The 17121-nt window shown below is 31.5% G+C and overlaps 1 pseudogene; it reads left to right on the top strand.

Moving 5' to 3' along the window:
* The first annotated feature begins 2814 nt into the window (after positions 1 to 2814).
* LOC110636149 (UDP-glycosyltransferase 87A1-like) lies at positions 2815 to 5673 on the top strand (annotated as a pseudogene).
* The last annotated feature ends 11448 nt before the right edge of the window (positions 5674 to 17121 follow it).

The following is a 17121-nucleotide window of genomic DNA, read 5'->3' as shown; positions in this document are numbered from 1 at the left end:
TTAAAACTGCCAAAACCAGAATTTGCCCAGAAATCTAGGTTAGGTCCAATCCGGCAGCCATGATTCAAATGGCTATAACTTGAGCTACAAAACTCCAATTAGAATGATTCGAAAAGGAGAATAAATTTAAGACAATAGGGAATATTTTCTGTGAAGAAAATTTTATCAAATTCTAATAGCAACATAACCAATGGAACAGTATAAAACAGGACAGCAAAACTGAAAATTTGCAATTTTAAGACTTTAAATTTGAGAAAAGCAACCAAAACCAACAAATTAGAGAACCAAAATGTGGTATGTGGGTGAAGTTGGAATTCCCATACCTATTACGCCTTAGAAAGTCAACAAATTGAATTGAATAGTGTTGTGAATAGTAACCCTGAAACACAAATTTTAAAGAACGCCAAGTTTAGCACATTAGAGTTAGGTAAAAGTGAATTTAAATTTATTTTTGGATTTATGCTAAGTTATGATACTGAAACACTGTGAAATTGTGTGTTTCAGTGGAAAAGAATACTGCGAAGGAACCCGAGGTGTTGAGTCAAGGCCAAAAGGCGACTCATATAAGATTTGTGCACAACGTAGAATTTCTGTAAATTTTCTTCTGCATATTGTTTTGAATAATTTGAAATATTGAATTGTGAAATCATTGTGATGAAATATTTATTATGCTTTTGATTTAAATTGTTGAAAGTTATTTGTTTATATTTGAGATGGCATAAATGTTTAGTAAATTGTTAAAATAAGTTTTGAAACCACAGTGTCATGACTATATATTTGAATACCTCACTAGCATGACTAGTGGGGGAAATTAGTTTCAAATTTTGATTCCTTCTATGGCTGAAGTGTTGAGGTGTGTGCCAGTAGAAGAAGAAAAAGAATGGGTTCCCATATATCTGAGCTAGCTAGCCTTATGTTGTGACTTCTCCTTAGCATCCGACTATTGAGATTATATTCGTTTTGAATGGCATGATATAATTGTGTGTTTTTATGTAAACGGTTTTAAGACTTTTGAAATAAAATTGTTTGAACTAAAATCTTGTAAATCATGTTTTGTATTGATATCGCATCTTCAGTTTAATTTTTGAATAAATATATTTTAAATTCCGCATAAAGTTTATTTTAGTATGTTGTGTACCACTGAGTCCTAGTACTCAGCAATGGCTGTTATTGCTGTCGCAGATATAGAGACTAGAGGAGTAGCAGAGTGAGCTGTTAAGGACAGAGGGGCTACCTACTCTGAAGTCTATCGGGAATATTATATACCCTGACTGTAAAAATTTATTTTGATGTATGTAATGTATGTAAAGGTATGGACATGTAAAACTGGTCTTGAGCAGTTTGTATAAAGTTTGTAATAAATTTTAGTTTGAATTTTTCCTAATGTAAATTTTTAGTATGATGTATATAAATTGTTTTGCATTTAATTACATATGAATGAAAGTATTTTGTTTTAATTTGAATGAAATTAATTAGTAATATTTTGGATGATATTTGAATTGGAAATTGTGGATTTGAATTTTTGGAAATTGATAAGTGATGTTGAAATTGATTGGGATGGTTGTGAAATTGAAGAAGTTGTTGAGACAAATTATTGGAAGTGCTTTTTACAGGAATTTGAAGAACTGTTTTCTCAAAATACAGACGGCACTCTGCCGAAATTTCTATAAAATTTACGGAGAAATAAAATGGGACAAAAATTTTACTAGTTTTAAAACTTTGAATAAATGATTTTAATATCTATTTAGAAATGCTTATCACTTATAAAAGTAAGAAAATTATTTTAAAATCCCTTTTAGGGTACTTAATGAGTTATCGATAGGTGAAGTTCAGTAGTTTATTAGGTATTCTACGGGATCATGTTATGCCTTACAGAGGGGTAAGGTGTGACAAAGGAAGAGCTTTCTCATGCCATGGCTGTCATTCATTTATCTAGGATGGAGATTAGTGACCTAACAATGGAGCTAAGTGATCTTAGGTCAATATATTTTGCCAGAAACTCTAATTCTTATCATTTCAACCATAAATTCTTTCTTAAATTAAGTGGAAATTTTCATTTCATCTTAATCATCTGTTTGCATGACAAGAGATAACTCAAGGCATTATAAGCTTGGGAGAAAGACTGAGCGAGGAAAGAAGGGGAAAGAAGGGAAGAGAAGGAAAGAAGACTATGAAAGAAAAGGATTTTTAGAGAGAGAAAATGAAGAGCTTGAAGATAGAGAAATGATATGGGTCAAAATACAGAGAGATAAAGTCATTCCCACGTGGTTGAAAGAATTTATTATTATTATTATTATTATTATTATGGTAATTCACGACGATCAGCTTTTGGTCAGAGTAATCATCAAAAACTGATCAAAGGGACTTTAAGTTGTATCAAATTAAAGTTAAAGAATTTGTTATTCAAATTGAATTTGAGGGATGGTACTGAAACAATTCCAAAATTCAATGACAAGGAATAAAAATTAGCCAAAATAATATTTTCAAAATATTGTGTTTTTTAAAATAAATGGATTAATTAATTAATTTCTTTAAAATATAGAAATTGAATAATAGTATGTTTTAAAATACGAGATCAATTAATAAGTTTTTTCTAAAATAAAATAATTAAATAATAGTTTAATTAATATTAAAATATATTAATTATCAAAAAATTTAATGAAAATACTAATAAGTTTAATGAAGATAAAATATATAATTAAATAATATATTTTTTAAAATTCAATGAATGAATATTTAATTTTCTTTAACACATGGGAATTAAATTGTATTTTTTCTATTGAAAACTTTTGCGGAAGGAAGGGAGACCACGCCTCCGCCCTCGATGAGGCTCTATTAATAGGCGCCGGTTTCCCTAAAAATTAAAACAAAACGACATCACCTACACATTCACCATCTGCGCTTTTTTTTTCCTGGTTGAAGTTCCAGTATTCAAAAAGCAGCCATGGAAGACGTCAAAGTGAGCCCAATTAGCACCGGCGGCACCTCCTTCCATTTGGTGGCGATGCCTTATCCTGGCAGAGGTCATATAAATCCCATGATCAATCTCTGCAAGCTTATGTCATTTAAGCATCCTGATGTTGTCGTTTCGTTGGTGGTCACCGAAGAGTGGAAGAGCTTCCTTAGGTCCTATATCTTGCCAAGTAAAATCCACTTGAATACGATCCCTAATGTCATACCCTCGTGCTAAGGATTTTCCAGGTTTCTTGGAAGCAGTTGCTACAAAGATGGAAGCTCCTTTCGAGCAACTTCTTGATCGGCTTGATTTGCCGGTGAATGCTATTATAGCCGATACTTACTTGGATTGGGTGATCGGAGTTGGGAATCGGAGGAATATTCCGGTTGCTTCTCTTTGGACAATGTCAGCTACAGTATTTTATATCTTGCACAATTTTGATCTCCTCGTCGGATATGGGCATTTTCCGATCTCGTTGTCCGGTATGTACAACTACTGGCTTATTTAATTTATCAATTTTTTTAATTTAACAATCCAACAAATCGGGAGAGATTGATGGTAAGTTCAAGTGGCAAATCACCCCAAAATTAACTTTATAAGCAAATGAGCTCATAATTGAAGCAATTAAATAAATCTTGGTTCTGACTAAATAGAGTTTACATTATTAAATTTTATGTCAAATTTTTATGACTTAATTATATTAACAATAAAAAGACTGATTTTGGATTTTGATCAGAATTCAAGACCCAATAACTTTAAATATGACTTTAATGCTATTAAGTTCAAAATATATTATTTGTTATTATTATTATTATTATTATTATAAATCGACATTTTGGAGTAATAGATGAAATTCTACTCAGATGAAGTATATGAGCAGATTTGAGATGAGTTCAGTGAAGTATATAATAGTTTGATGTATATAATTCGATTTGATATGAGTTCAAATTTAATAAATAATTTTTTTTGAATTTGAGTTAGTTTTGGATTTTGCAGCACTTATTATCTAAATAAGTTTCTATAAATAAATAATTAAATGTAAATATATTTTTTATAATAATATTTATAAATTTTTATGTATTAAATTTTAAATAAATAGAATTTAAATAATTTATAGAATTATTTTTTAAAATATAAATTATTACTAAAAATATATTTTTTAGTGGATTAATAATTAAAAAATAAAATTTAAATGGGTTCAGATATTTTTAAAAATTGAATTTAGGACGAGTTTGGATAATTTAAAATAAATTTTAATTGAATTTGAGATAGATTTACATATTGAGAATAATAATAGGATTTAAGTTTGAATATAATAATTGTCATCTCTAGCTATGTCTAATATAAGTTTGATTTTATATGAGAATAAATTTAATAACAGTTATATTAAATGTTTGTATTGAAACTTGCATAAAATGAGTGCATGAATGATGCAAATATTTGATTAATTGTTAAATTCATTCTTATATAAAATGAAGTTTATAATTACGACATTCATTATTGGATTTTGATTTTTTTAGTGAAATTTATAATTTCATTTAAACATTTCAATTGGCAAGTAGAAAGAGGAGAAGAGCGTGTGGATTACATCCCTGGAATTCCGCCGACACGTCTATTAGATTTTCCTACAATCTTTAATGGAATTGGCAGACAAACTCTTTACAAAGCGCTGAAGTCTGTTTCAATGGTGTCTAAAGCACAATACCTTCTATTCACTTCTGCTTACAAGCTTGAACCATCAGTTATTGATGCTTTAAAAATGAATTTTTGTTTTCCACTCTACCCTTTAGGTCCTATGGTACCTTATTTTGAGCTAGATCCCAATTCTAATTTAGCTACTAGTGATGATCAAAAAGTCCCTGAATACTTACAGTGGCTAAATTCTCAACCCAAAAATTCTGTGTTATATGTCTCAATGGGAAGCTTCCTTTCAGTTTCAAGTGCCCAAATGGATGAAATTGTAGCTGGGGTGAGAAACAGTGGCGTTAGGTTCTTGTGGGTATCTCGTGGTGAAAAGTGCATTTGAAGATGGTTGTGGGGATTTGGGATTAGTGGTTCCATGGTGTGATCAATTGAGAGTTTTGTGTCATCGTTCTGTTGGTGGTTTTTGGACACATTGTGGTTGGAATTCTACTTTAGAAGCTGCTTTTGCTGGAGTTCCAATGCTTGCTTCTCCTATAATTTGGGATCAAACTTCCAATAGTAAAAAAATTATGGATGATTGGAAGATTGGGTGGCGAGTGAAACAAGGGTTTGAAGGTGAAAACTTGGTAACAAGAGAAGAAATTGCAAAACTTGTGCAGAGTTTTATGGATAAAGAAAATACTGAAGTAATTGAAATGAGAGAAAAAGCAAAAGAAGTTCAAGAGGCTTGTCAAGCAGCAATTTCTGAACGGGGATCATCTGATTCTAATCTTGATTTTTTCTTAAGGTATATTTCACAAGGCCATGCCAAATGAGTACATTCATTTGTCAATTACTCTTCCATGCATTATTTATAGAGAAATTATTAGGAATGCTTAGAATAATAAATTTTAATGTTCTTTATAATCACATAAATGCGAAGTCATATCTATATGAGTGAGGAAGCACATACTTCAAGTATTTTATAAAATTTACAATATTTATTTCTTGGATGATTTGCCTGTAACCATGAGTTTCCATATCTCTGCTACGTCAAAAGTATAAATTGTTGCAATAAACTAGTAGGCATATCAAATAACAGATTTTACTTAAACTTTCTACTGAACTTTAAAGAAATTGAAAGAATGATTTTTCTTTTAAATTTATTATTAATATTATTGACAAAAGATATTCTGAAAGTTATTAATCAATTGATTCCATGGAAAAACTACGCTACATAAATATTCTTAGAAAAAAGAGAGAAAAATGAAAGATTTATATTAGATTTGTGATTCAAAATTTTAGTGGATTTAGAAATCTTCTTTAATAAGATGAAGGAATATTTTCTATATAAAATAGAACTTTTATTTTAGTGTTTGTTTCTGCACAAAATTGATTTTACTCAATTAAGTGTGTCAAAAGCATGTATAACCTTTTTCGCATGTGAGAGTTGAATTCGGACGTGCTAGGGATGCATATGATCCTAATTGTCAACATGGTTGAGCCAATCTAACATCCAATCAAAACGATTGGCGAGAAATAAAGGACCGAATTTTCTATTGGGTTCCCTAACATCTCTACTTGTTCAGCTTCGAGAAATTTGAAAAAGAAATTGGTTGCTAGGCAAATTAATTGAAAGCTTTTGCATTGAAAAATAAATTGTGTTTAGTAAATAAAGACTGTTCATTGCGAAAATTATAAATGATTGCATTAAAAAAATAAATTGAGTTTGACTGAAGGCTAAATTGAGAGCTTGAGAAAATGTAAATCTTTGCAAGAAAATTAAATTGATCATTGGACTGAAAAGTAAATTGAGAACTTCACAGAAAATTAAAGGATTAATTGCAGAACAATAAATCTATGCATTAAAAAGTAAATTGAGAGCTTGACTGAAAAATAAAATAATTGCTAAAGAAATTGTAAATTTGTGCAGGAAATGTAAATGATTGTTTGAGAAAATTAAAGGACTGCTTGCTCGAACTGAACTTGAGACTTACCTCCCATTCATGCCAAAAGGCAACAGAAGCATAATGGGTTGCTTTAGTACCACCAAAAGAGGTAAGATGGTTAGTAGTAGAATAGATAATAGCAGAAAAGGATGTAATATGTAAGAAAAGAGAAGTTGAGAAAGGAAGTTTCTAGGAAAAAATGAAATAAGAAACAAGTTAAAAGATATAAGAAGTTTATGATTAGAATATATATATGATGTGTCTTGTGTTTGTGGAATTTCCAATGCCAAGAATAATCATTAAATGGAAGGATGGAGAAATGTCATAGCTTAGCATATAAAAGGAAACTCCCTAACACTAGTAAGGAGATGTGTTTCTATGTGAATTTTGCTTTTCACCTTGGTATTATGAATTGTTTTCAAAAAGAAATGTTTTCTCTTTTTCTCGCTTTCAGTTGTTGAAGGGGGGATAGATTATAACACCCCGCCTTTGTGGGATGGAGTTTTCAAGAGTAAGAGGGGAGGAGAAAGGAAGAAAAGTCAAAGAAGTGGTTTTTGGTAGTCAAAGGTTAATTTTAATAACCGAAGTTGACTTTTGGTAGTAGAAAGTAAAAGTCAACAGCCAAAAGTCCTATAGTTTAGCATGGTATAAATAGTACCTCTAGTCATGAAAGGGAGAGAGAAATTGGTAAGTTTCTCTCCCCCTGTCTAAGTTTCAAGTTTTTCTTTCTTTTCTAAGCTTCCTAGCTTACTAATCAAAATCTTTGTTGTTTTTTTGAACATGCATGAGAAATCTTTTAGATTTGCCCTTTGATTTGTGCCTTTGAGTAAATTTGAAGAAGACACGAGTCTCGGACCTCTAAGAGTCTCCTAAGGTCTTGGGTGTTAATGTTCAAGATCAAATGTAATTTATTGTTTTCTTTTTAAAGATTTATTCTTTTCTTGTTATTTTTGTATAGATGTGCTGTATTTTGATTCACGCATGTCAAGGGTTTAGGTTAATTTAGGGATTTTTTGAAATTTTAGGTTTAAACCTTAATCTTTATTTAAAATCTTGCACATGCAAAATAATTTAGTTCTTCTAATGCTCCCTTAGGCAAAGTTTTGATTTTGGATGGTTTGAACAATTTGATGGGGTTAGAGGAATTGTTTTGGATATTATGAGATTTTCTTTGCAAAACCTTGTTGCATGTTGTGTTTTTATGTTTGAAAAGGTTAGTTGATTAGTTTATTGCATGTTTATATGTTTAGTTTAAGTTTTTTGGGATTTTGATCATGAATTGATATGTTTTTGAGTCTTGTTTTGCAACACTCCTAACCCGGTCTACAGTGTAGCTGAGCCAAGTGTGCTACATTCAGTGTCGGGGCACCCTATCTTATCTTGTCATGTACATTATTAATTTAAATTCTATTTATTTATATTATCCCATATGTTGAAATTTTTTTTAACCATATTTTATTTTTATGGAGATCAGGACAGAGTTTCCCCTGTTTTATCAGCTTTTGGCAGGTTCCACTATTCACCTGTTAAAAATAGTTTATACCCATCTCATTTTTCCATGCATCATATCATATCATTGTTTGCTTATAAAAATTTCTCATATTCATTTCAAGTAAATACCTTTCATTTCATTCATATAAAATTCATATACAATAATTTACAATTTATTATACAGTCTCAAAATGAATTACATCTTTTACTTATGTACAATGAACAAAAAGTACAAAACATGTAATCATGGGCCCTACCAAGTGCATAGCTGAGGTGACTCCAACTCTAATATAGATCTGATCAAACTCTCTATCAGAGAATTACTGCTGCTACTGGTCTCCAGTACCCACGCGTGATAAACCAACGCGCTAAGCGAATTGCTTAGTGGTTCATAAATTAAAGTAAAAATAACTAAATAATTAAAGATAATTAGTCCATATATAATTTCATAAAGAAATGCAGATTTCATGAATTTGGAGTCATTTACATGTTTATTGAACTTTGGAAGTAAATAAGTTTATCAGGATCTTTTCTATTCATTTATTTCATATTCAGTCTTATTAAATTTATATCAGTGCCCAAGTAACCTATAACAGACTATAAAAACTGGATACACGGGAGTATATGTCACACCTTACCCCTCTGTAAGGCATAACATGATCCCGTAGAATACCTAATGAACTACCGAACTTCACCTATCGATAACTCATTAAGTACCCTACAAGGAATTTTAAACAATTTTCTTACTTTTGACAAGTGGTGAGCATTTTCTAATAGATATTTAAAACATATGATTAAAAGTAAATCTAGTTAATATTTTTGGTCTATTTTATTTTTTCCGCAAATTTTATAAAAATTTTGACAGAGTTCCCTCTGTATTTTGAGAAAACAGTTCTTCAAATATCTGTAAAAAAACACTTCTAAAAATTTTTCTCAACAACTGCTTTAATTTCATACTCAATCTCAATCAATTTCTTAACACATTTATCAACTTTCAAATTTCAAATCCACTATCCAATGATCATCAAAATACTAGCAATCCATTTCATTCAAATTAAATAAAATAGTTCCATTCATATTTCATTAGAGACAAAACAATTTAGATATATCATTACAAAATTTACATTAAGAGAATTTCAAACTACAATATATATTACAACTTTATACAAATTTTATACAAACTGCTCAAGACTCATTTTTACATGTCCATACATTTATGTGCAATATATACATCAAAAGAAATATTTACAGTTAGGGTATAAATTATACCCGAAGACTTCAAGCTGAATGATCCTCAATCTTTAGCAGCTCAGTCTGCTGCTCCTCTAGTCTCTAAATCTGCGACATCAATAAAAGCTATCGCTGAGTACTAGGACTCAGTGGTGCACAATATACTAAAATAATCTTTATGCAGAATATAAATCACATTTATTCAAAAATTTGTCTAAACATGAGCATTAAACACAAAGCATGAATTATGAAATTTTAATGCAAACCAAGTTCATTTTGAAGTATCAAAACACATTTCATAAAACCCACAGTTAGATCATGCCATTCGAAACAAATAGAATCTCAATAGCCAGAGGCTAAAGAGAAATCACATCACAAGGCTAGCTAGCTCAAATATATGGATATCCATTCACATCCTCTTCTACTGGCACACCTCAATACTTCTCCAGAGAAGGAATCAAAATTCGAAACTAATTACCCCCACTAGTCGTGCTAGTGAGGTGTTCAAATATATGGTCATGACACTGTGGTTTTAAAACTTATCTTAACAATTTGCTAAACATTGTCATTTCAAAAATACACAATAACTTTCACAATTTAAATCAAACATCATAAGAATGCCATAATTCAATATTTCACATTGTTCAAAACAGTATGCAGAAGATAATTATAAAAAGTATACGTTGTGCACAAACCTCAAGCGAGTCGCCTCTTGGCCTTGACTCGGTTCCTCGGGTTCCTTCCCGGTATTCTTTTCAACTGAAACACACAATTTTACAGTGTTTCAGTACCATAACTTAGCATAAATTTAAAAATAAATTTAACTTCAATTTTACCTAGCTCTAACGTGCTAAACTCGACGTTCTTGAAATTTTGTGTTTCGGGTTACTATTCACTACACTATTTAAGTCAAATTATTGACTTTCTAAGGCTTAATAGGTATGGGAACTCTAACTTCACCCACATACCATATTTTGGTCACTAAACTTGTTAGTTTTGGTCATTTTCTCAAAACTTAGGTCTTTTAGGTAAAATGGCCAAATTTTCAGTTTTGGTGTCCCTAATTGTACTGTTTCATTAGTCAGTTTACTGTTGGAATTTGGCAAAACTTTCTTCATAGAAAATGTTTCCTATTGTCTTAAGTTTATTCTCCTTTTTTGAATCACCCCAATTGGAGTTTTGTAGCTCAAGTTATAAGCAAATTACATTTACTGTTCATGCTACAGAATTTGGTTCTGCAAATTTATTGCTCCAACTTCGTTCAGCAAGTTGATCAAGTTAAGCCCATAATTTGGTCTAATTTTCTTCATATTAAATGTTCTACTATGTCTTAGGTTTCCATTGGTTTAAGAATCACCTAAATCGGAGTTTTTTAAAGAGAGTTATAGCCATTGAAACTTTACTATTCATATGGCAAATCTGCAGTTCTGCAGGTTCAGGTCACCAAATTTGCTCAGTAATTTGAGTGTGTTAATGGCATAATTTGAGTTTGTGTTCTTCATGAAAGTTTTAGATCTATATCTCATCTAACCTCTGGTAAAATTTCAGGTCATTTTGACCTGCCTAGCTTGAGTTATGACCAAATGAACAAATACTGTTCATTTGGTCAGTTTGTGCAGAAGCAGACTGTGATTTCTCAACTTTGGTCAATTTGTTCACTAGGTTTTGGTAACTTTTTGGGCATGCTTCCTAAATGAAAATTATGTCATTTAGTGCCTATTTTTAGTCCCAATTGGTCCCATACCAATTGGACTTGTAAAATTCTATTTTTGGTCCCTCAAATTTGACTTTTGGTCATGGTGCATACCCAATCTGAATTTAACTTTAATTCCAACACTTCTAATACACTTAATTAGGTCACAAATGACCATTTCTCACTTCAAATTAGGTCAAAGACACCATTTATAAGTTTCTCATATTTTTGGTCTCTAAACCCTAATGTCCAAAACCCTAACTTCCATGTTTAGCTCATTTCATGCAACTAAACTATATAAACCTCAACTACACCTTCAATCAAGCTTGCCTACCCTTTTAATTGTATCAAAATCCATCAATTTCAAGTTACCTCTAAGCTGGTTGAGTTTCACTATATTCCTAAATATGTTGTTTTTATTTTATTTTCATCAATACTAGTTCACTTCAAGTGCAATTTCATGAATATAAGGAGAATTGAGAGGATTCTTGACTAACCTTTAAGGAAGTATTCCCAAAGCTTCAATTTTCTTTTTATTTTCCTTCAAATTTCTTTCTCAATAGGCTTGCCAAGATCCAAGAACAAGTTTTATTTAGGAAAATTGTGGGATTTATGGGGTTGATTCAAGCTTTAAAAGCTTGAAATTAAGTAGCCATGGAGGATTTAGTGAGAAAAGGGAGAGAGATGAGAAGCTATGGGAAAGAGAAAAAAAAGAAGAAGAAGAAGATAAAATTTGGCTTTTCAATTTTGTTTTTATTCTTTAATTTGACTTAGTCAATTAGTTAATTAAATTAAAATTAATTATGAAGTCATAGTTGCCTCATCATGATGATGTCATCACCTTTTTCAACTTTTTTTTTTCTATTAGTTATTTAATTTAATTCTCGATTCCGAAATTTTCTTTTCTCCGATTTTATTTGACAGTTAGTCAGGAGTCATCTCTCGGGGTCAATTGACCAAATTGCCCCTCGCCAGTTCATCCCGATTTGTAATTAATTTCATATTTCTTCCGGCTCTCTGACCTAATTATTTGACCGGCTTAACAGTTCTTTTTCATGATTTTCTCTTTTCCACTGTATTCGTAATGGTCCTAAGGACTTCAGCGTCACATTTTACGGTTTGAAATTTGAGTTTAAAATGGCTTCGCAGTCGTTCCCGAGACGGTCACCCATCGTTGTGACTCTTAGCTCGTTTAACTTCTTATGTTCTGTTTTTCTTATTTATACTTAACTAATTGGACATTACTAATTATTTGTGTTTATAGTTTATCTAGTTGTCTTAAGTATGGTTCTAATCCCTTTAATTGCCCGGACCGACACCGGTCACCGAAACAGTGAAATATACCAGGCTATACAAATGATGGTGTTACAGTATACTAGTTAGACATCCGTATGTCTATCATATATACATCTATCATATTAGGCACAAGGCCAGTGGGCAGACATAAAGCCAGAAATCATATCAGGTACAATGGCTAACGGGCAGACATAAAGCCTGTAGAACAACCATATTAAACATATATTGTCTACCAATGATCGCTCATGTGGGTAGTACTGCTATCTGTAGTCCCTAATTGGTATACCAATTGATCCAAGCTATATACACAAGTCTAGGTATACGTTGGGTAATTTAGTGTTATTAAATATTTATGGACTTATTATTTCATGTTCTGCACTATTAGTGCTCTATAGGAAATTTCATGAACCTTTCTTAAGGTCCAGATTCTGTCCCCTATCTTTGCCTAGCAATTTGGCTAAGATGTAGGGTTTGTTTAACCACTTCCTTCTCTATGTTTAAACTTTGATTTCTCTTTTTGAATCTCTCAATTTGGAGTTTTAGAACCCAAGTATTGTCAATTTTCCAAGACTGGTCCATTGACCTTTTATGGTTCCAAAACCAGGTAGATTCTGGGGTCAAATTTTGTTTAATCATTTAAGCATGCTACAATTATTTTTAAATCTAATTTCCTTCATATGAGTTGTTCCCCTATGTCTTAGGGTTACTCAGGTTCAAGAATCACAATTTTTTAGGTTATGTAGGGTGAGTTATGGCCAATTAACTGACCTGGACTCCTGAACCCTTTGCCTTCAGGATTTCAAGTTCAGGTTAGTATATTTGATTCTCATTTTATGGTCTTTACGCTCAAAATTTAAAGAAAGTTCCTGAATCAAAGTTGGATTCCTATTTCTTAAGTTTTCAGAACAGTTAGGCTCATCCCAATTGGAGTTTTCTAGTGGGAGATATGATATAAATACTATTCGAGGGTCAAGTGACAATTTAGTTAAATTTTCAGGATTTGGGATACTGAATTATCCTAACAATTTGGTCAAGTTTCATTAGGTTTTGGGTTTCGGTCAAAATACCAAAATTGTAGTTTTAGGTCTTATGGAGATTTTAGCTTTAGAATCACTATATTTGCAGCTTTGTGGACTGAGTTATGGCATTTTTTCCAAAACTGGTTGGGTAAGTCAAAGTCCAAAATTTCAGGTCAGGTTCTAGTTCTAATTAGAATTGTTGACCTAACTTTGTTTAGCAAATTGGTTGGGTTAGATTCAGAATTGGGCTCTGTGTTCTCCATGAAAAATGTGCTCCTATGTCTAACCTTTCCATTGGCACAAGAATCAAGTCATTCTGACCTTCCTAGAGTGAGTTATGCCCATTTGAACATTTACTATTCATATGGTCATCTTTCCAGGTCTAGCAAGTGGTTACCCAAATTCAAGCCAATTTTAGGTCATGTTAGGTTCAGTTTCTGGGTAGGGTCTCCACACAAAAAATGTAGCTTTATGTCCTAAGTTTCATCTCCAATAAGCCTCACACCAATTGGAGCAATGTGGCTCTACTTATGGCCACATAACCATACTAGACTCAAGGTTTAGAATTCCCTGCACAAGAAATTCAGCACTTCTAATCTTAATTTCATCCAACTACCAAGCTTCAATCACATTCATTGCACTTCAAATAGTCAATAAATGGTCTCAATAATGTCAATTAGGCATCAATTTGCAAAACCCTAAATTTTGGGTCAAAACCCTAGCTACCAAAATTCTCAACTCATGCAAACTCATAACATGCAACTTTTAAGACATGTACACTCATCAATCACTAATACCTAACAAATTTAATTCAACCAAAATCATCAAATTCCAATTTCTTCCATGGTTGCCAAAAATTCATCTCCTCATATACTCATCATGTAACACCCCTATGTGCATAGCCTGGTATATTTCATTATTCCGGTGACCGGTGTCGGTCTGGATAATTAAGGGGATTAGAACCATGTCTAAGACAGCTAGATAAGCCCTTAACACAAATAATTAGTAATTATCAATTAGTTAAGTATAAATAAGAAAAACAGTAAATAAGAAGTTAAATGAGCTAAGAGTCACAGAGATGGGTGACCTTCCCAGGAAGTGACTGCGAGGTCAGTCTTAACTCGAATTTTGAATCGAAAAATGTGACGCTGCGGTCCTTAGGACTATTGCAAACACAGTGGAAAAGAGAAAATCACAAAAAAGAGTTGTTAAGCTGGTCAAATAATTAGGTCAGGGATCCGGAAGAAATATCAAATAACTTGCAAACCAGATTGAACCAGCGAGGGGCAATTTGGTCAATTTACCCCTAGAGCTGACTCCTGACCTAACTGTTCAATAAAATTTGAGAAATGAAAATTTTGAAATTTAGATTTAAATTGAAGAGGTAAATGAAAAAGAAATGAAAAAGAAGTGAAAAATAAAATGGGACAAAAATATTAACTAGTTTTCAAACTTCAATTAAATGTTTTTATTTCTTACTAAAATGGTCACCACTTCCAAAATGTAAGAAAATGGTTTTAAAATCCCTTGTAGTATATTTAATGGGTTATCGGTAGGTGAAGTACGGTAAATCATTAGATGTACTACGGATTATGTTAAATCTTACTAAGGTGTAGGGTGTGACATGTTTAGTGGTATCAGAGCATGGTTTTGCAATAAAATTTGACTATGTATGTGAATATTTCTTTGATAAGTACAACTGCTCAAGTGTCTTTAATTGATACATACGACATATTTACATCATGAATATGCACTAACGGAGGTCAACCTCCTTTTGTTTGTTATCGGAGAGTAGAAAATTTCTAGAAAATGGAATGAAAGAGGGAGATCATTCCGTAGAGCAATCTGTTGAGGCTAAGGCCCAAGAAGAAGCCCCAGCACTCCAGAATGTGAGTGGGTCAGCCAATCACATTTTATTAAATTGTTTGACCAAATTTGTGCTATATTAAGTTTTGAAATTTGTGAAATGTTTAAATGTGATTTGAAAAATATTTGTGAAATGTGATTGTGAAATATTTGAACTATGAATTATTGAAAAATGTTTTATATTTTGCATTTTATATTTATTGTGCACCACTGAGTATTTTTATACTCAGCGAGAGCTTTCTTTGCTATCGCAGATATAGAAAAGGACATAGCAACAGAGTGAGCTGCTACAGTCAGAGAGGAGCACAGTTGAAGAATTTTAGTACGAGTATTTGTGAATACCTTTGTAATTATTTTGATGTAAATGGTTTAGTGTCATATGTATTAAGGTAGATTGAGCAGTTGTACAATCAATGTATAATAATATTATTTTTGAGATTTTGCGTCTGTAAATTAACTTATGAATGTAGATTAAATATTTAAAATACAATGTGCATGAGTTTATGAAATGTTTTGAGATATCAATTCTTGATTTGAAATTTGAATTGTGAATTGAAGTGTTGCTATTGCTGTTGATTTAAAGTTTGGTGGTTGCAAATGGGGTTGAAATTAATTATTTGGAAGTATTTTTCACAAGTTTTGAAGAACTGTTTTTCCCAAATACGGACGGCACTCTGTCGAAATTTTTATAAAATTTGCAAAAAAATAAAATGGGACAAAAATCTTAACTAGTTTTCAAACTTCAATTAAATGTTTTTATTTCCTACCAAAATGGTCACCACTTCCAAAATGTAAGAAAATGGTTTTAAATCCCTTGTAGTATATTTAATGGGTTACCGGTAGGCGAAGTACGGTAAATCATTAAATGTACTACGGGATTATGTTACATCTTACTAAGGTGTAGGGTGTGACATGTTTAGTGGTATTAGAGCATGGTTTTGGAATAAATTTTGACTATGTCTGTGAATATTTCTTTGATAAGTACAATTGCTCAAATGTCTTTAATTGATACATATGACATATTTACATTATGAATATGCATTAACGGAGGTCAACCTCCTTGTGTTTGTTATCGGAGAGTAGAAAATTTCTAGAAAATGGAATGAAAGATGGAGATCATTCTGTAGAGCAATCTGTCGAGGCTAAGGCCCGAGAAGAAGCCCCAGCACTCCAGAATGTGAGTGGGTCAGTCAATCACATTTTATTAAATTGTTTGATCAAATTTGTGTTATATTAAGTTTTGAAATTTGTGAAATGTTTAAATGTGATTTCAAAAATATTTGTGAAATGTGATTGTGAAATATTTGAATTATGAATTATTGACAAATGTTTTATATTTTGCATTTTATATTTATTGTGCACCACTGAGTATTTTTATACTCAACGAGAGCTTTCTTTGCTATCGCAGATATAGAAAAGGACATAGCAGCAGAGTGAGCTGCTACAGTCAGAGAGGAGCACAGTTGAAGAATTTTAGTACGTGTATTTGTTAATACCTTTGTAATTATTTTGATGTAAATGGTTTAGTGTCATATGTATTAAGGTAGATTGAGCAGTTGTACAGTCAATTTATAATAATATTATTTTTGAGATTTTACGTCTGTAAATTAACTTATGAATGTAGATTAAATATTTAAAATGCAATGTGCATGAGTTTATGAAATGTTTTGAGATATCAATTCTTGATTTGAAATTTAAATTTTGAATTGAAGTGTTGCTATTGCTGTTGATTTGAAGTTTAGTGGTTGCAAATGGGGTTGAAATTAATTATTTGGAAGTATTTTTCACAGGTTTTGAAGAACTGTTTTTCCCAAATATAGATTTACTCATTTAAATTTTTATAAAATTTGCAAAAAAATAAAATGGGACAAAAATCTTAACTAGTTTTCAAACTTCAATTAAATGTTTTTATTTCCTACCAAAATGGTCACCACTTCCAAAATGTAAGAAAATGGTTTTAAAATCCCTTGTAGTATATTTAATGGGTTACCGGTAGGT

The sequence above is a fragment of the Hevea brasiliensis genome, chromosome 16, assembly GCF_030052815.1.
Source record: "Hevea brasiliensis isolate MT/VB/25A 57/8 chromosome 16, ASM3005281v1, whole genome shotgun sequence".
NCBI lineage: Eukaryota > Viridiplantae > Streptophyta > Magnoliopsida > Malpighiales > Euphorbiaceae > Hevea > Hevea brasiliensis.
The sequence above is the reverse complement of the archived record's forward strand: the minus strand, read 5'-3'. Positions and strand labels throughout refer to the sequence as shown.